We start from the raw sequence: 21,733 nt of genomic DNA, 5'->3' as shown, positions 1-21,733 counted from the left end.
TATATACCTAAACTGTGCCAACCTCAGAGATCAACATGGCAAAGTAAAGAGGAAAAAGTAGGTCTAGTCAGATCTATGCCTAGGTATTACAAAGCAGCCACTTTTTTTTTTTTTTTTTGCTTTTATCAGCTATTCACAATTCTTAAGACATCTTTTATAAAAAAACAAAGATTTAATTTACACAATAAGTAATAAAAATAAAACATAACCTACGTGTAAAAGAATGTTAATATAAGAGAAGAATTAAGGTAACAGTTTAGAACTCAGGGACAAGAGAGACTAGTACAAAACGGGTAAATAAGTAATGGAGGAATCCCCACGAGAAGAGAAGAAGTGATGGAAAGACTGGCGGGGAAATGTCCAAGTGCTGAATTCTCTTTAAACTGAGAGATAATATAGATAAGGAGGAACTGAGGTCTCCCACAGCAATACTTATACATGTTACAAAATGTGTGGACTACCTTCTTCATTGCCTGCTATGACTGTTAAACTGTTGCTACATTTTATGCAGAGGGATTTTGATGATGGGCAAAGTAACTCTATCACATATCGTGCATGAATTACTCCCGTCAGACAGCCCTCTCCTCATTTATATCCTAAATTCTCCATTCTTCCATAATCCTGGAACTTTTTCAAAAAACTTCCACCTTACAAATCTATCAAAAAAAACCCAAATCATCAAAATAGTGCTTATATGCCTGTTATCATGAATCGTAGCTAAAATTTTGACTTATTATAGAATTACAAAATAATTTAGGTTGGAAGGGAGCTCAAGAGGTTACCTGGTCCAACCCACTGTGCAAAGCAGGGCAAATTTTGACATTAAATCAGGTTGCTCAGGGCCTTGTCCAGTTGAGTTTTGAGTATCTCTAAAGACAGAAATCTCACACATGCTGTCATCTTGTGTTCCAGTGAAAACCATTCCATCTTTTCAGGCATTCCATTTTGAGAAAGTAATTTCCAAAGTTCTTCAGGATCCTTCAGAATTTAATAAAACCCTATATAGTAAGAATAAAAGATTGTTAGATACATAACACACTATTTAGCTAAAAATGCTTTACAGATTTGGGAGATATATATATATGTGTATGTGTATACACAATCACACAGTAATAATATTAAAATTGTGAATAGACATAAATATCATTATCTATTATAGCTATTGTGTTACCCAGTTTTCAAAAGATTAAAATTAATCACATCAAGTAATTTTCAAGTTATAAGAAGTATCACACTGCTTGGTACAAGAGGGAGTACTAAATATCTGAAATATACTCTTCACTTTCTCAAATTTATTTTGTTTCACTACAGTGGTAAAGTTACTAAGTCTGAATCACAAATATATAAAATTATATGTATTAAAAATTCAATCATAAAGCTCCACCAAGTGGAAATTCTTAAAACTACACTAAGCTAATTCATGAACAAAAACTCTTATGTTGTAATTAAAACCAATACCCCTAATTCCAATTGTATGCACTGAATAGGAAAGCCGGCTGTCCATTCCCATAGTTCATCACTTCTACCAGTGTGTAGTAGTCTACTGATCAGGGAAAAAGTTTTGAAACCATAATTTAAAAATCACTAAATATTTAATTTTTCTTCTGTTTAGATCTGCCCTTTCAAAAACATTCTTTTCACTATATCCAGTGTAGACAAAAATGATCTGTAGATACTGATTTGCTGCTCAGAAAAGTAACCCTTCTGACTTACTGAAATTGCTATAGGTAACCTTAAGTGTTCCCTTTCTTAATAAGCAGCTTTGGTTATTTAAACAAATCAACAGGCACTACCATTTTAGGTAGCAAGAGATTCTAGAACAAATGTAGCTTATTAAATGGTTTGCTCTTTTTCACTATTGAAATATTCATTATCTGTGTAATTTTAACAACCTGATAAAAACTGTTAAAAGCATAACTGTGCTGCCCAGCAGGTAGTGCCATTTTAATGAAACTATAACTATCATAACTAAATAACCAACTCATGAAGTATTCATAATGTGCCTCAACTTCCTTCAAATGATTTGTTTTGATATGGAGACTAAAAAACATGCCACAACTATTCTGATCCAGTAAAAGGGTTTTTTAAGAATTAACAGCGAGATACTCTAAGCCAAAGTTTGCTCTCAGATCACCTGAACTTGACATTACAGTACAGAACAAGTAATTTTTACACATAAAATTCAGAGGAGTCTAAACTACTTTGGTATGTTTGACAGCAAAACGTCTCTCATGCTGTAGAATAGAAGCATAAACACATACCTCTCTTCTGAAGTGACGCTGTATGGCGCTGTCCCAACAAATCCTTGAAGACATTTGATGCATGTTAGAAGACTGTTGTTCCAACACAACATGGGTCACTGCCTGCATTCACATAACACTATAGAAAGTTATCAGCATGGTAACTCAACCCTATTTTATATAGCAAAGAATCCAAAATAAGAAGTATTTCTTACATATATATTATATTTTATAATATATATATTATATACTAGATATTATTTTTATATATAATAAATATATTGTGGCCTATAAAGTCCAAACACCATCAACCTGGCATGTCTGTATTAATGTTTATTTCAGATCACATACAGGCTTTTGAAGGGAATTTCAGCCATCACTCTCTCATACTATACTTGGGTTTGCAACACGGAGCAGTCTTGGAGCATACCAATGGGATTTTTTTCAGATGAAACTAAACCATAGACATCAGGTCCTCAGCACCAATTGTTCTACAATCTACAAGCGTATCTACAGATACGCTTCTACTGCACCACCTGATTTTCTAATATAAACATAGCCTTGGTTGTCTCAATTCTGCCATTCTTGATGCTTGTTTTTGCATTTCTTTGTATTTGGGGTTTTTTTCCCCTCTTCAGCTCTTGTGTTCCCACAATCATATACTCTGAGAGATTCTCAGCTTTCATTTGAAATAGCTGTTGAGAAACAGTTGCAAATTCTTTAAAAATATATTCTTTAGAAAAACTAAATCTGCCTTCCAAATTATCTGAGGCTTTGCTATTATTTAAGTACATGAAAAATAAAAATTTAGACACAGTATAGTTCAGATACTTGATAAAATGGAAACATCATGAAATCAAAAGAGTAAAAGATTTTAATAAGTTTTTGCTTTGTTTCGGAAAGCAGCAGAAGGAAGTATTACTATCTCATTGCAAAAAACAATTGCTTTCTACAATACCACTCACTAGGCAGCATGTGAAACGCTGACTAGCAGAAGGAAAGATGTTGAAATTTGCAGGATGGGACAGGCAGTTCTTTGAACTATTTATTTATTTATAGAACAGTATTCTTAGAAAAAAATCCAGAAATGTTATATCATTATTTTAAAAGGTTAGTGGACGGCCCAGTAAACTACAGGCTAGTCAGACTAACATTAATTCAAGGCTAAAACATGGCAAGGCAATGTATGCAAAATGTAGAAATAAAGGACAGCAGCATAATGAACAATAAGCAATATAGTTTTGTGGAAATTAGATCTTAACAAATTTTGTTAATATATCACAAAACTGGCTGATACAGGTAACCGGGTTGACACAAGTCAGGTCCTATGATGAATGCGACTGCATGAAATTTTCTTTAAAATGTGACATTTGTATAGGGATGTTTGTCACATTTGTCACTATACAAAAATTAATGAGGTCCACCATAAAAAGACTGAAAACCAGTGAAGAGGTGTCACAAAAATTATTGTAAAAATGGAATCAATTAACAGCGATGTTTTTAGTGGTCTTAAAGAGACCTGGCTTTGGGCTGATGCTGCTACCTTTATCAATGACTGGAAAGAAAACGGGTAAATAAAGAACTACTGGCAGCAAACTCTGCATAACAGAAACTGGTGAACTGGGCAACATCAGTTCTCAAGGTCAGCTAATCTCACGTGAATTCTAATGTAACTAAAAACAAGGTCATGCCTAAGAACAAAAGATGCAGATCACACTTTCAAGATGGCAACATCACCCCCATCTGAAAAAGCAGGGATAATTTTAAAAAAATTAGGTAATGATCAGTAAACAACAGAAAATAAGTTCCTAGAACAAAACCTTGTTTTATATAAATAGCAAGAATATTAAGGAGATATGGTGATGAGAGTAAATCAATGCAAAGTACTGAAACTACACGTTGAACAGTGCTGTACTAACAGCTTATTCTAATTTTCAAAAATAAAAAGTCCAGAAGAAGTTCACAGTGAATTAGCCACTGTGGGAAACATGACTTCTGCCCATAAGCCTGAAAAGGCTTATCAATGTGCTTATTCAGCAGACCATGAGGAACTGAATTCTTCAGAGGCTACCAGATACTTGTATAGGGAAGGAACTTCTAATAAGCAATGGTTATTTAATCCAGAAACAGAAGGCTACATCAGATGCACTGGCTGAAAGCCGAAGCTAGAAAAACTCAGACTAAAAGAGAAAAATAATTTAATAGTGATGGTGATTAATTATTGGAACAATATACCCAGCATTCTCCATCACTTGAAATATTTCTGTCAGATTTTTTTCTTCCAAACAGAGCTGCTATAGCTCAAACAGAAATTAGAGGCTCCATGATTTATTGTCCGAAAATGCTTGTTCCAAGTGACACAGGTCAAGCCATCTGAACAAAAGGGTCCCACTGGTATTTAAGAATCCAAGCACCTATGACAGCACCTTAGCTAAAAATTGAATTTCTCACTATTTAAACATACCTTTGCACTGAAAGCATTAGTAATACAGCACCTCAGATACATTTCACTAGGCTGATAATTGAAATGCCAGTGAAAATGTGGTTCATTTATGCCCACTGATGCACTCAAAATAATCTGCAAAAAGCAAAAGCATCAGGCTGAGTGATCGGAATAATGGCTGTGCATCTGTAGTGTTCGTATAGGTTTCTGCTATTCCTTTCACTCATCTGAATCAATCTGCATCATTTCTGCTTACCTGCAAGGAATATTTTTCAAACATTATATCCTGTTCTATGGGAACATCCTCTCTTCAATTTGTTTCATGGGAATTCAGTGCTGTGATCATGAGTTAGCACTACAAACAAACAATAGCCTTTAAAGAAATTGCAGATGTTACATTTGAAATAAAAATTCTTAGTGAAGTGAAAGGTTTTAAAGCAAGCCTTTGTGACTGCCTGCACTTGGTTTCAGCCTAATAAAAGTAACTTCTGACCATTAACAGTTCATGCAGTTTACTTGTGCCAGCAAATGAAAAACCACTGACTACATGGAGTCTTAGTAGTTGGCTGCATTTCAGCAATACTCCTTGAGATGCTATCAAAAGCACCGAAGTGAAACACTGATGAAAGCCAAGCTGTTATCACAAAATATACTGTTACTTGCAGTAACGGTTGTTTTGAAGGCAATATAACTTCTGTGGACTTCCTCAACTGCATTAATGTGCATAAGCCTCCTGTAATAAATAAATCACTGTTCTTTTCCAGTACTTAAAACACCTAATTCCAGAATTCTCAATTTATCCAGTTCTCAGTTGTGTTTTTGTCTTGAATTGTTTATTCTACAGCTATCAAGAGGACCTGTAGTTGCTGGCCACATGGTACCAGATTACCATTATCTTCTCTTTAACAGCATTAAATGAAGCAAAAAATAAGTTAAATATTCTTTTTCCATGTAATCAGTCATAGTAACTGCTATAAAAAGTTATGTGATGATCTCATCATATGCACCATATCCTCCTTCCTTTATCCTCTCAAACTGTCATTTACACTATGTTTATCCAGCTGTTCAGGAACATCAGAAGCATTTCAGGTAAGCAAGGTTGTGGGTTGGACTCAAATTCCACAGCAGCTGTTTTGTTGTTTCATGTAAATTCACAGGCGATTTTTCTAATCAGACAGAATGAAGGGCAATGCCCAGTTTATTATTACTGTGCTCAAACACTGCAAAAGGCATTGTCAATAGCTTTGCCAACCCCCTGTGGTTTTTTCATTGGCAGAGTTAGCAAATGGCTAAGCATGACCAAACCCTGAGCGCCGAGACATGCTGAGCACTTATTAGACATTCATGAATCAAAAAAACAAAACAAAACAAAACAAAAAAACAGAACCAAACGCTGTTACAATTTCATACAAAGAAAGACTCTGAAAGATCAGTCCTGTAGCAATAAAGGTGGTATCTCACCAACTCACCTTTTTTTCATTTAAGTCAGCTCACACTGAATGCAGCTACACCAGAAAATACTGATCTTATTTTTCCTATCCAACTACATAGTGTTTGGATATTTTACAATAAAGTTCTTAATTTTTAAGAAATGTGCAACATCAAAAAATCATGCTTAAAATCTAACCAAACTTTCCTCAGAAGGCCTATTTTGCAGAGCTATTGTAAACAACAAAGCCACTGTGTCCATGAAAGAACAGAAATGACTTTTAAGCATGCTTAAGTTGCACCTACTGAGCTGTGTTTAAACTTAGTAGCAGACTAGATTCCTGGTTCTGTGTCGCTCTCCTCCCAGACAGCTAATCCTGGCTCCTCCGACCTACCCAATTGCCCCATTCTTCGCTGGTGTCTCTGTGCAGAGTGACCCCCTTGCCCTGGCAATTGTCTCCAAGTGTTTACAAGAGTGCAAAACTACTTGATTCTCTGCCACGGACCTTGAGGAGACAGGGACAGGCAACAGTTTCTTAATGCATTTCACTACATTCTTCATTAGACAAGGAAGTAATTCCACGGTTTAAAAATCCAGTAATGTATTTCTGTATATCTTTCACTTCCTCTTCCACTATCTCCTATACAGGCTCTCTCTTTAATAATAAATCTGTCACTAAAGGAAGAAACATAGCATATGAAGCAGAGATTCCTGAACTCACCTCACACAACAGAGGCAATATTTCAGGAAGAACTGAACAGAAGTTTGCTTTTGTCAAGTTTATGTGGCACGGCAAATAAATTCTTTTATGCCAACTACCAGTAAAGGTTACAATTTTAGCTTATGGACACAGATCCCAGAAGACAAAAGCAAGAGACAACAGCAAATGGAAATATTCTTCAGGGGAGCAACCTAGCAAATAACTTCTTACTTCAGGCATGAAACTGTCCCTTCAAATGCAGATTTTTGAAAGCTTTGTTTCTCCCACTTTGGATGTTAATCTTACCCAAGTTACTTCCGATTTAATTTGATGAAAACATGAACTGAGCACAGAGAAGTGAAACAGGCTAGCACTTCTCTACGTCCCATTAAGTGGATTTTAGGTATGTTGCAGTTCAAAAACATTCTAAGGAAAAAAATCCTGCTGTTTCTACATGCAAACATACACCAAAGAGTATGTTTAAGGAGCTGTGTACTCTTTACATATGAGATGTTAATGGCATATTGCATACAGCTATACAGCATGCAAGTCATCTAGCACCTAACACTACAGACATTTGGCTGTACATGAAACAAATTACTCAGGTTTTCTTTATCTGTAAAGTTGAAACCAGTTCATATAACAGATTCTCTGCAATAGAAAAAGCTGCATCATATGAGCACTCTTGGTTCAAATGAGAAGAGGCTGCCAGTAAGTGTTCTTCAGGAGCAATCTTGGCTTCTAAATGTCACCTCTGCAAGAACACAATGAACCTGCTGTTCATCTGGACAGCAGTTTCTTTGCATTTTCAAGCAACACGTCTCTGCTGTTTTATATTCAAAAGTCAACATTATGCGTTGTAAAAAGCAGATAAAGTTGATCAGTCTATCTTAAAGAGAAACACTGTATAAACACACTACAGGATTGAATACAACTTCTTTAATAACACCTACTTTAGTCTGAGTACACATATTTAGGGCTGTCTTGTAAAACTCAGTGCAATTTCTCAAAGACTGGCTTTATTTGATTTAAATACAAGTTGAATCAAGCTCTCAAGTGTTTCTTTTATAATGCTAATATGACTGGAAATTTTAGCTGGAACAGCTACTAAAATTTCTCTTACCTCTATAGAGTTGTACACCATATGCCAGCACAGTTTCATTTCACTGTTCATTTTTTTCTTAAATGCCAATCAATGGCATTCAGATTCCAAACTGACCTTTTTCTTTACACTAATAGCTTTTCTTATCAGCAGCAAAATCGCTACATCTTCCACACAGCTGATCTGTCACTGTGTTTGGAATAATCCTTTACCCTAACATTTGGTGCTGACTATTAATAAATTAAGAACTAACAGCAAAATAATTACCCTTTCACCTAGGAAAATACTGGTGGCCACCACAGAACGTTCCCTCAGTGACACACTGTTTTGCCCTGCATAATTGATGCAAATGCGTAACAGGATACTGTTATGTTCTTTTCACTAGCTGTCACTTTCACACACATACTATTTGTCTCCATACTACGGCAGATGCAATAGTCTACTGCAGGGTTTTTTTGTTTGTTTGTTTTAAAACAACTCTACTTTTAATGTCAAATGATTTATTTATTGTGATGAGAAAGATAAACCTTTTTTCAAAAGGCTACAGATACTGGTAGTGTTTGGGGCAGGGAGTTGTAAAGTTATCTAACATTTCACTTTCAGATAAAATTAAACTTTTCAACAAAAGCCAAAATATTTATTTCCAGCTTGTAAGTATAATGTATACCACCCAAAATCAGCAAATCTTTCTCATCTATCAGCAGTAAATGCATAATGAATTGTGGTGCATAGAAAAATTCAGCATTTCACCCTACATAAGCATATAATTCATAGAATACTGCAGATGAAGGAGCAGAGATGTCTTTTCTTCACTATCAATAAATTAAACTCAAACTTTGTTTTATACATCTGCCAGCACAGTGGTGAACTGAGGTGTTGCAGGCGCCATTGTGATGGACTAAGGCAATGCTAAGGTCTGTTGCTTTACCTCATCAATCTGGAACCCAAATGGAGCTTTCCCTGAAGGTTGCCTCCAAACACATTCCTGAGGAGCACTGACTGGTGACCAGAGTGGCTGGCTGGAAAAAAAACAAGTTGTGCAGCGTATTAGCAGTGTTAGTAGCTCTTAACCAAGACACGCTACCTTTTTAAGAAAGCCTTTTCACCAGTAATAAGCAACGTGCTAACTTTTCCTCGCAGCAGATAAAATATTCTGAGAGCAAGGCTGGGGAATTTTTTTTAATTAACAGTGTAGTCTTTTCACACTGTAAAATTTTCACATAGTTCATATATTAATCAAAGCGAAGAATCAGATTATACATAGGATAAAACCACCGAAGTCACTTGCTAGCTTCCTTAGCATATGCAGTGTTATTAACAGAAAGTGCTGTGAAAGGATACTCCTTCCACAACGCTTAAGGCACTGGATGGAGCTAGCAGACGGGTTTTATTCTCAGCCTATTCAATGACACTAGAGAGTACCTTTCTGCTTTACCATCTTTTTCTACAGCCTGGAAATGGTAACATTTGCTTTTTTGCAAATCTCTAGATTTCTGGTAGGAGAAAGTAAGACTTTGCAATAAAGAGGACACTATAAACATCACTATAAGGAATTTTTCCCCAGTGAAAAGATTTAGCTGAATTCTATCTATAACAGAGGCTAATAACAACAAACATTATTTACAAAGGATAAATTCAACTACATAAACTGTCACTGAATTACCTAATTGGCATTTTCTGTCTCCCAAATGCACTCCAGATTAAGAATGTATTCACAATGGCCCTTAAGTCTTTAAACTATTTATAACTCTCCTAAACATTGAAATAATGTATTTACATCAGGATTAATCATCACTATAATTTAATTAGCATTTGACAAGAATTGATTTGGCAGAACTTTTTCCCTTAAAATAGGAAATGGCCATAAACCGGGGAATGGCCATAAACTAAACACACTGGTTTTTCTCTCCATCTGCTTCTGGTAAGGTGCATTCTTCAACTGTTAATTCAGTCAAGATCTTCTCAACTTCATTTATCCAGTTAATTAGAGTCAGATGCTGACAACATCAAGATTATAAATCAAATCTGGGTATGCAGGCAAAAAGAAAACTGCTGCTAACACCAGTGTGCATGTTTTGATTTCTTACAGACCTATAAATGAAAGAAGTGGATAAATTAATAACACTCTGGGAACAGAATTACGATTAGATCCAGTAAGGTTGTGCCAAAAGCTACATACTAAAGCACTAACCTTGCAAACACTTGGACCCAAAAGCAGAGTCTAGAACCTTGCCCTTCTGCCAAGCTGCAGAGGAAACTGAAGTCGGATCTCCCACTTTTAGGACACCAGCTCTAGCAAGTAGGATTGATATAAACAGTTATTTCCATCTCCTTCAGTTATGTTTCAGAAGACAGTGGTAGCAACCTCTGCATTTTGTGAAGAGCCCAATCATCCAACCACTCAGCAGATCTCTCAGAGCATGCCTGTCAGATCTGCCACCTCAGCCTCCTGAGGAGGGCGAGCACCCAGCTTCTGGATCCAGTCAGCCCGCAATGCCTCAGTCTCCTCTAAACTGGGGCAGTTTGGGGCATGCAGAGACATGCAATTCTAACATCGGCAGAACTGGAAAAATCAAAAGGAGTATTTAGTCTAGGCATAATGGGATAAAGCAGCTGCTGTGCTGGGGTTTTCAAGATCACAATTTTGTTTTTTAGAACATGGAGTCTACCTAGTTCTAACCCTGCATTTAAACATTCTTGGAGGGGGGGAAAGGAGATGTATCTGATCCCAGCTGACCTCCTTTTTGTGTATTATTTCTACTTACTGTAAGTGATCATGTCTGTGTCACCAAAAAAAAAAAAAACCATAACTAATACTGGTTCAGAAATGACAGAAGTAAAATATCTTATTAGTGCAACTCCTGTACTTGCTTGCCAAGAACCCTGAACGGATAAAGAACACACCAAAATACTGAGAAAGCCTCAAATCCGAAAGAAAATAATGTTGTAGTAAATAATTTTCTTCCTACAAAACAAAAAAGCAAACAAACCAACCCTTAATTCCAAAGCATAGAACAGGTTATCTCAGAGCGTAAAGATTAATAGGTCCCTTGGGGTCTCCACTGAAAACATAGGGCAATGTTGAATATCTGTTCTAAAATGATCTATATACACAAAGCATACATGCTGTTTAAGGATATATAGACTCTTGGGTCACTTCATCCAGTCTCATGCTACCAAAGTGTTTTCCCACACCTTCAATAATATTTTAGAAGAAAGACTGCATTTCTTTTCACTCCCCTTTAGAAATAGTCATTTATATTCAAATTAACTGACCAGCTACAATCCATAAGCAATCCAAAGAGAGTTTCAGTAAATAGTGATTCTCTCTTTTTTTTTTTAGGTAGCAAGGAGCTGGTTTTGGTTGCTCCTAATCTTTGACAAAAATTCCTGTGCCCATATTCTTCTGTAATACAGAAGGGTCATTCCTCAACTAGCATTCTCTGTGTATCCTTTCTCAAGGTCTCTGCATATATGAGGCAACTTGCTTAACAACCAAAAGAAGCTGAAACATGGCAACATTTTAGAAAATCAAGTATTACTGAGTATTCTCATCATGTTACCAGCCCTGCAAATCATTTAAGCACAAGTCTCACTGATCTCAATTTCCAAAAATCTAAATGTAAGAATTAGCACATACAGTGCAGTTCTTACAGTTCTTACAACTTTGCCATACTTCAAGTTGCACGATATTGCCTTGACAATCTTAAGCTACCGTGTCAGTGATTTTCATTTTATTGACTAGCTGACAGCACTTTCATCAGCAGCACAGAACCTGAATGCAGTTCTGAGCCCCAACAGCAACTTTGTCTTTTGAGAAACAAACCCAGAAGCCTTGGATATTCACCCAGCTACAGAGCAATTCTAGCTGCTCCAGCTTACCAGATCAGAAGGATCACGGCAAAGGGTTACATGCAAGGGTTATCTACATGTGGGTAACCGAATGAGACTGCATAGAATATTTGAAGAGAATAAGCTGATCCAAAGCTAACATGCCTCAAAACAGCCAAAAAAGCACAAAGCAGATTTATTCAGGAAATTACAGCTTCTCTGAAGAGCCCTAGTTCCCCATTCATACCATGCAGCACTCCTATCCCATCTTTCTCACGATTCCTGCCGACAGCGTTTCACTGCCTTTCCTTAAAGAAGCTTTAACAGTCTTAGGCAGAAATGTCTTGGCAGTAATAATGAAAAACCTCACCATTCATTCTGGCAAGTACCATTGCCATCTGTTGTTCAGGTGCAGGTCTTAAATAGCCCAAGCAAGAGAATGAAAACAGCAGCCGAGGTGAGGAACGAATTCAAGAGAAGGGCAAGCCAGCACAATTGCCCTGGGAGGCGATCATGCTGGATCCGGCACACTTGCATCACCACAAGGGCCAGTCCTCCAAGGGGAAAAAACCTTGCATTATAGATAAGCCCATGGCTTCACAGAAAATACTTGGAAGAAAATAGCTTTGGACACACTGGACAGAAACATCCAGACCGATGTGAACGAGGCTTCTTCTCTTGAAAACTTGTCCCTGATGATTGTAGGAGGCGGGTGTCCTCCCACACTGTGGGCTAGTGGGGATGTCCTGAGCTCTTGAATGAGATACAGTTTATGCACAGGTTATGCATAAATAGGTACAATTATAAATATAAATTGGGGCCTGTAATCAGCTGGCTCTCCAAATCAATATGCCATGAAACAACAATATAAACTGGTGATATAAACTCATGGCCCACATTAGTCCTTAGCACACTGCTTAATCTCATTCCATGGGTTAAGCACAACACTGAAACAAAACCCTACATTTAATCCATGTGTCCAAAATCTTACTGTTGCAGTCTCTGGTAGGAAATTAATGCCTCAAACAAGCTTTTCTTTCACTTACAAAAGCAGAGACCACCAATGACTTATCCACAGTCCCTAGCATTAAACTACAAAAACAGTCATTATAGTGGATGTTCCAGTTTCTTCAATCCACAGATATTAGAATTTTCTCCTTTGAATTCTACCACTGACCTTGAGTTATTGATTGTGTTTTATTTTGTTTTTGCTACAGCGTGTGTGATGTATATCATCTGCAAGGACGTGGTCTGCACAGTATTCTACTAAACAGTGGTTTTCTCAGAGATGGGCTCTCAGTTTAATCAACCACAGCAAAGGTGTCCCACAATTTAAGAAAATACATATTAAGTTAACCATTAGTTTTGTTTTGACTTGGCTACAAATGTTGCACCTCCCAAGATCAGGGAAAGAAGTAACCATATTAAAAACTCTTATCTCTTTGATGCAGCTACTCCATTTATCTTGGGTATCTTTAGTCAAGTGAATTAGCAGATTTCCTTTGTTTTGGTTTCCATTTTTATTCTTGAATATGGATTTTTACACCTTGAGCCATCAGTTATACTCCAAATGGGAAAGTGTATTCATGTAAACACTGCTCAAATATACCCGTTATCAGTCTGGATACGGTTTCTGAACCTCTCCAGCATATATATTTTAGTTTTTATAACAGCATCTGAGAGTTTTGTATGTTGACTTCACAAGCCTCACTCCTCCTTAAATTAAAAATCTTAAAAACTTATCCCCCATAGTATTTAAGAATCCACTCAGACTTCAAGATTTATCTGTTCTTTATATAATCTATATCTCAATTTTTACTAGTGTACCAATCTAAACTATTAAACAAGATTCATTCCAAGCCAGAAAATGATCTCATTTCATATGCACATTCTCTATTGGGGTCCAAGTCCCTACAAGGCAAGTACACAATACAATTTCCTGCAAAAGAAAACCTCTGAAATTAGTCAGACTGACAAGAAACTTAGATTAGACTTGGCAAAAGGTTCACAAAGATTTAGCCATATTGACCGTTCCCAATTTCTAATGACATCCAAAACCGTGCTTGAGTTATTCCAGTCTGGCAAATCACAATCCCAAGGAAGCAAATCCCTTTTTCATTCCTACCCACAGCAAGGAAAATGGTCTGATCTAAAATAACATCTCAGTAAGGACTAGTTTATAAGACTTGCATATCAAATGCGACTGTTATCTAGACATTCAGCAGTGTTGCAAGAGACGAAGAGTCAACACATTAAACCACTGTAAATGATAATTCATACAGAAATCACAAGTGAAAGAAACTTCAGGTTGGCAAAACATATCAATATTGTTTTTAAAATGATGATACTTCATGAAAACTAAAATATTATCCATGTGAAAGAAGAGGTCAACTTAATACATGATTTATGTATATTGCAATCCTCTACAGGAAATAAACCTAGAAACCATGGAAGGAGTTACACAGTAACAAAAATCAATTTAAAGTTAGTATTTAAACATGTATGGAAACAATCCATATGTAAGTGTATTCCACTGCAGTTGTGACTAAACTAAGCTATAATTAGAATATATTCTGAAAAATCTAAAAAAAAAATCTAATTACAGTTATTATGTCGCTGATTTTAGTCTAATGGAGATAAGTTAAAAATACGTAGAGCCCTGTTGTACCCTTAGAACAAGCTGAACTCATAATTCATTGCATTTTGTTTTTGTATCTGTCTTTGTGAAATTACAAGACAATAAGGATTTAGTTAGCAGAATGTCTTTATATCATCAAATGATTTCACTGGCCAAGGAAGAAGCATAGTAAATCACATTCTAAAAAACTGATAAAACATTATCAGGAAGGTTCATAAAACTTCTATTACTATATGTTCCTTTTTTGGAGCAGGGAGTTGACCCAACTATGATTTTGCAAATATTTACTCTTTTCATTTATTATTTCTTTCTATTCTTCTGCCTTCTCATGCTTTGCCTTCTTTTCCTTTAAAAGGAAAATTTAAAATGAAAGTGATCTAACTTGTACTGGCCAGAACAGGAAAGAAGATAAATGATCAAATTCTGGAATCTCAGAATGCAGCATTTACGTAGCTTGAGAATCCTTCACAGATCTGAAACAGAGTAGTTGTCATATATCAGCTCCTACCAACTTAATTTCAGTAGGTCTTGTTTTAGCATTCAGACCATTTTCTAATTCTGTGGCTGCTTTTCCAAATGAACACAAGAGGGCACAGCTCTGTGCAATCTTAGACTATGTATTTGTATTCAGAATATGCCAAATTCAAATCACTTCTTCCTACTTGCAAAGTATTCCCCTGCAGAAAGTTTGCATACCAAGATAAGGCAAAACAACAGATAAGGAATCTTAAGTACATATAATTTCAGGTACTTCTAAGTCACTATAGGAAAATTAAAATGCCATGAGTGAAATACTTGAAGATTATCATGTGATAAAGGTAAATCAGGCCTCGAAAAGAAATGTGCAACACACATAACTTGAACTATCTGTTTCAGGAAATCAGACACTGATCCAACAAACATGTAAAGATCCTGAATATACTGTATCCTGGTAAAGGAAACATGGAATAACTCAAGAAAAAGATCATGCTGATGATAGGGGAAAAAAAATGCTTCCCTCTATTATTCTTAATCCTTTGAGGCCAAGCTTATCAGTCTATTATTAACACAATGCTAAAAAAAGGAGGGGGGGGCAGAGTTAGGAAGACTTACTAATTTCTGTGCTCTTCAATAACAAATCACATATTCCACTTAAATATATTATTTTGTGCTCTAAGATAATATAAAGCATTTTTTAGTTCTAAGATATATGCAATTGTCAATGACAGAAAGGAAAAGAAGAAGGGAAAGAAGGGAAAGAAGGGAAAGAAGGGAAAGAAGGGAAAGAAGGGAAAGAAGGGAAAGAAGGGAAAGAAGGGAAAGAAGGGAAAGAAGGGAAAGAAGGGAAAGAAGGGAAAGAAGGGAAAGAAGGGAAAGAAGGGAAAGAAGGGAAAGAAGGGAAAGAAGGGAAAGAAAAGGAGAAAAGCTGAGTAGTGCCAGTAAGCAGTACACAAAGGGGCTGGTAAGAAATACTGTAAGAGCTCACTCTGTAAACTCTGCTGCTGCATTTTGGCATTATTGTCAATGACACATCAGACAGCATTGCTCAGATCGTGACAGGTTTTAAACACAGTAACGCTCTGCATCAAATGCAACGTGTCTGAAACTCCACCTTGGCCCCAGAGTCAGAAGGCGGTGAGACTCTTCTTCCCAGACCAGCACCCTGCCCTGCACAGCAGATGCCTGTGTCGTCTGGCTGGATAGTGACGACTGGCTCGCTTTTCTTTGAAAGTAAGCCCCGTGAAAACAAGTAAACATGCTTTATCTAACAGCAATCAGAGTGCCCAAAAAGCAAGAAACTTGAGAGTACAACCTTCTCAGCTGGAAGAAATTCAAAACATCTCTCACCTTCCATAAACCTGCTCTAGCCACGAGGCTGCGGACCGCGCTGCTGCAGAGGCATCTGCCACGTCTCCTGCGAAACCCACACCATGGAGCAGACACCCGTGCAGGCTCTGGTTACCAACGACCGGGAACCAGTTCCTAGCTTACGGGCATCTTCTGCCTGGCCTGCACTTACACCAGGATAAATCAAGAGTAATTACAATAAATTAAAGGGTGAAAAGAAAGCAAAGCCTTTTATTTTAAATAAAGCAGCATGAACAAAAGTGTCCATGCAGTTTGTGACATGATTGTCCCTAGTCATTAACTGTCAACACAAATAAAGCCTCAGCTATAAAATTTGCTTGTCTTTTATAGTAGGGTCTGTAAATTCACAACTATTTAAAGCAAAAAATAACATTTCCTCCTCCTTTCTTAGTATTATTTACTTCAGGCAAGTGGACTATATCTGTTTGTCCTCAGTGTTAAGACTTAACTGAAAAATAAAATGGTTTTCCAGCTTTAGTAAAAATGATAAAAAAACAGTTCTAGTATGTCCAGAGTTGAGCGCAAAAGGAAAGCAAGTTGAGGAAAAGAGAGCCGAATAAAGAGAGGAGGGAAGAGGCACATCATCACGACAAAAGAATATACTGCTTCTTCTGATTAAGTTATCAACAGTAGTATATAATTTTAAGCAAAATGATCCTAAAGATCAAAACCATTTTCCAAGAATTACAGCTCAACAAAGTATGAGACACACCTAAATATCCACATTTACCTACTTCGATAACATGATAAAAAATCTGCCATAAAAGCAAGAATTCATTTTTCTTTTCAAAAGTAACCATTTCAAAGTAGTAACAGGCTTTAAAAGAAAGCAAAGATCACACCAGTCTGCATTAGTTTCTCTCTCCATTTCTGAAATGCTATATGTTATCACGTACATGTTTGTTTTTATCTGTCAGTTTGGTTTATTGTTAGGGAAGTGTAGTATCAGCTGTCTCTTCCCTGCCATCAAAGCTACTTCGTTAAAGTTAATAGTGTTTGACTTCCAGAGGATCTTTTACCAAGGTAACACAAAAAACTTCTGCTCGTCATTATTTTTCCAGCAGTAAAGACACCAAATGGATGCAGTAACCCTCTTTATCTTAAAAAAAAAAAAAAAAAAGAAAAAAAATCCATTGCATTAATCCATTGAAAGCATTTAAGAATTCTACTTGTCATTTACTAAATTATTTTAACTGTGGGCAACCATGCACTGAACGTTGACAGCACGCCATCAGATGGCAGACCAGATTACATTAATGAAAATCTAGTTTGGTTTGTGCAAGACTGCTGTACATACGTTCTTATCCACCTGTGTTAAACTGTACTGCCTTCTGTTTAACATTATCCCATTGTAACTACTCGTGCTAACTGACATGAAACATGCAGCAATGCCCTGTCTCCAGCCCGTATGAACGCATTCTAACAGCCCGAACTGAAGAACAGTCAAAGAGTATAACAACACTGATTTCATTAATAATTTCTGCCTGGTTTTAACTTACCTAATTATTAACTGAGAAGTGTTTGGCAAGCCATATAATTCCCCCCCCCCAAAAAAAAATGCTTCTTCTATATTTCCAAAACATTTCCTTCCCACATTTACATTTCTACATTTCCTTTTTATGACAGTGTCACTGAGTTTAGCCTCTTTGTATTTACATCTTTCCTTATCTCTATTTTCCACCAGATGCTAAAAGTACATCTGATTTTGGAAATGAGGGTTTTTCCATATAAATGACATTGTTTCTGAAAAAAAGCAATACATTTTATTATTCTTAATCAGAAAACACCAATTCTGTAAATGTCTATTAAATTTGTAAAACAAATATGCATTTACAACAGAATTGCAAGAACATAACCAAACATCATCAAAATTGATGCTGAAAAGTGTTTCTATTAAAAGCTGCTTACATAAATAAAATGCTGACTGATTCTAAAAAAAACATTAATTTTCATAGAACCGCTTAGGATCTGAGCATAGATGCTTTAGTACAACACACACACATACTATTAACTAGTAAAAATATAAAGATGTAACAGAATCATTATGAACTTGTTCCTGCATAATGTAAGTTCTCTTAAATAATTAAATGTTTGATATTTAAAAAGATCCATTCAATTTAAGACACATTAGAATGGTTAATATAGTCACAAACAGAAAATGTTAAACCTGTTTATCAGACTAACTATAAGAGGGCCCAAGTTGGTATCAACTTTTGTTCTGACAGATATGCATTATAAAAAGCTTGTGCACCTCAATAACCTGTAGTAAAAGAAAAAAAGAAGTATTTTATGCATTATTAAGAAACATCCAATCTCCTAAAATACATTATAAGAAAAGAATATCTGTTAAAAAGAGAGGGGAGGTATCTAATGCTTACAACATGGGAAAGCTAACAGAATTACACAAGTAAAATTAGTGTTTTATAATAGATAATTCCCTCCCCTTTAAATGTGAGGAAGAATTTTTGTCAGACATTTTTTATCTGAATAATCTCAGTAGCATCTTTTCAACATGTATGAATGTATCAAGAACATTCATGATATCTAAGAACACATATGGTCATTTAACTGCTAAGATAAGTGCATCCTCAGGGGATTTTATTATATTTTTTAAAATAATGCCTTTTCAAAAGAACTGTTCTTATATATATATATATATATTCTGTGTGAGTTTGTGTATATGTATACACATACATGTATGTATAATATATATGCACATCCCCCTATTAGGATTAAGAATGTTATACACACATACACACACACACACACATATATATATATAATTATTTTCTGTATCAGGAGATCACGTCAATTCAAGTGTACAAAATCAAAGTGCTGTAAACAACGTTTAATTATGTAAAATTTAAGGTATCATTACTTAATTATCCCTTTCATGTGAAACTAGTGGCAACAACAAGGTTTAAAATAAACCACCTAAGTATACTGCATGAATCAACTACTACGACTTCAGAAAGGTACAAAAGAAACACTTCTAGACTAAGCCTACAAACATGAAGGTGTGTGAACAAAACCCTTAGGAGTCAGCACAAGGGGGAGCAGTTGGGTAACACTAACAACGCTTCTGACCCAACTTCTCAAGGTTTATCATGCAGTTTTACAGCACCGGCTTAGAACCTGCCTTAGCCGACTGCACAAACAGCTGCTTCTGAGAAATCCTCCTGCATACCCTCAAACAAGCATCTACTAAAATACGAGAGCTCACTTCATCAAAACCACCCCACTCTACGTACAACCAAAACACAGCGTTGGCAATTTCAGTGTGCTGCCTGATGCAATGTTTGTAGCGGTTTTCTAAAGAGCAAGAAGAGTAAATATATTGACAATCTGTTTGTGAGGTGGCAGGAACTTTTCTGCAATCACTTAATTTTGGTAATAAAGAAACATTGCAAATCTGAAGTGAATTACAAAACAACAGAGAGTATCATCTAAATCTGTATGTGCTGCTGCATTTAAATTTTTTAGTTTCAGTTCTGTTAAACAGAAAATGCTAAATATCAGCTTTTCCTCCTTCCTGAGGGAACAAGTAAATTGCAATGCACATTTAAACATACTGAAAGAAATTTTAAGTCATCAACCCTTTTGAACTTTGCTGTTTGAGAAACAAAAGTGATCCTTCCCAAGAAATCTGGAAGGAGATCCCCCAACACAAGCTCGCTGTCATGACTTACTGTGATGGTCTTCCAAATTAATACAGCTGTACTGCTTCCTGTGTATTTCAGTCATCCTGCTGCCTGTAAACCACCTTCTCTGACACCCTGGGCTATTCTCTCTTTAGGTCCTGGAATTCTTTTAGTTTCATGTTTGTGAAACACAATTTAAATACAACCACCGTCTGCCTGTGACTATGAATCTTTGCTGCTACAACTAAGCACTTTTTCAAACAAAAACTTTAAAAATATTTACCATGAGAAAAGAGGTAACCTTGCACACTGAAGAAGAGTACCAAAAGTGCAAACTGATTTTTTAAAAAATCAACAGTAAGCAGATAGACAAATTTGAAGCAATGAAGCAGGCAGTCAAACAAAAACAATTCACTTATAATCCAGGGCTTCAACCAGTAATCACTTTCTCATTAACATATACAATGCATAAATTAATTTATGCTACCTTTGTATTTAAGTCCTGCTTTTAACAACTCTGAGAAAGAAAAGCATAAAATACCAGCCAGAAAAACCCTCCATCCAGCAATTGTCCTACTACAAACTCCACTTTTAAGATTACTTTATACAGGAAATTCATACGCTCAAAACCCAAACCAAATCCCACAGAAGCCAATGCAAATTCTTTCAGAGAATCCAGTGGGAGCTTGATAGAATTCACAGTACTATTCACTACACTGCAGACCACAGTCCATCCACTAGTATTTTTAGAGCCACCAAAATACTATGAACTTCATTCTCAGGTAGGATACAATCCAAAAAAAAAAAAAAAGCTTTTTAATCCTTAATATCAGTTTTCTAGAAACCCTTTCATAATTTGAAAGGATCATCACCATGATCAAACTTTCAAACATTACTCTGCAACACCTGCAAGCAACTTTTAACTTCACAGAACTGCAAAATTAGATTTCACCAACTAAGAACACCATGACCATCATTTTAAAAAACGCAAGAAAATCTTCAGTGCAGCAGAATTTGAACTGCAGGTCCAGTAAATCAACCATTTAGTTTAATTAAGAAGAGCATATTTTTAGTGGAAACATTCCAAAAATACTAGATAGGCCAATGAATTACAGTCCTCTCTCCGAATAAAGTGAATGTAAACCTTATTCTTTACTTCTGCGGGTTATATGAAGATTTCCACCCGGAAAAAAAAAAAACTTTTCTCATTTAAATTCACATTGTCTCTTTTCTCATTGTATTTGCCGTGCAGTCCAGTTGAGAGAAAGAAAGATTTAAGGGTTTTTAACCAAAGTATCTGCTGCAAGTTCGAAGTAAAGCCTTGACAGGGCCCAGCTTGCCAAGAAATGCACTTTCCACCAGTAAGCACAGAAATCTGTCCAGCTTTTTTTTTTTAAAAAAAGCATTTCTGTTGGAATTCACTCTATTTTTTCTAATGATTCTGTGTGTTTGGTGTCCAACAGAAACAAAACACCTTTCCCCGAGGACGCCCCCCACCAGCGCCGGCGGGCAGCGGCGAGGCGGGGCCGGACGCCCCGGGCCGGGGCCGAGGCCGGCACCCGCCCTGCTCTCATGGGGGATCCCCGCGGGGGCTGATAAACCCTTGCCCGCCCCGGCCTGGCGGCGGAGGCCCCAGCCGGCCGCCGCGCACCCCAGCGCCGGGGCGCCGCGCCTCGCCGCCCGCCAGCGGTCCCGCCGCGCCCCCGCGCAGCCATTCCCCCCCCTCAGGGCGCAGCCCCGGCAGGAGGCTCTGCCCGCGGCCGGATGTCGCCGCTTCTCCCGCGGCCGCAGGTTGTTTCTCGACGTTTGCGCGGGGAAGAGCCGCGGCTTGGCCGGGGAAGCCGCCGCCCCGCGGTGCGGG

The 21,733-nt window shown here is 36.9% G+C and overlaps 2 long non-coding RNA genes across 3 annotated transcripts in view; one reads left to right on the top strand and one right to left on the bottom strand.

Annotated features, from left to right (window-relative positions):
- Positions 1 to 654: 654 nt before the first annotated feature.
- Positions 655 to 17,232, bottom strand: LOC106498188 (uncharacterized). Its single transcript, XR_001294907.2, has 4 exons — positions 17,128 to 17,232; positions 8,843 to 8,933; positions 2,262 to 2,363; positions 655 to 998 (listed from the first exon to the last, which is right to left on the bottom strand). It is a non-coding gene; the product is annotated as an uncharacterized lncRNA (long non-coding RNA).
- A 4,348-nt stretch (positions 17,233 to 21,580) lies between these two features.
- LOC136992076 (uncharacterized) overlaps positions 21,581 to 21,733 on the top strand; it is a 34,674-nt gene continuing 34,521 nt past the window's right edge. Inside the window, exon 1 of one of the 2 annotated variants that reach the window (XR_010884099.1) lies at positions 21,581 to 21,663. This is a non-coding gene — a long non-coding RNA (uncharacterized lncRNA). The other variant, XR_010884100.1, reaches the window with a different exon arrangement.

This window comes from Apteryx mantelli, chromosome 4 (genome assembly GCF_036417845.1).
Source record: "Apteryx mantelli isolate bAptMan1 chromosome 4, bAptMan1.hap1, whole genome shotgun sequence".
NCBI classification, from domain to species: Eukaryota; Metazoa; Chordata; class Aves; order Apterygiformes; family Apterygidae; genus Apteryx; species Apteryx mantelli.
This window is presented reverse-complemented; position numbering and strand designations above follow the sequence as displayed.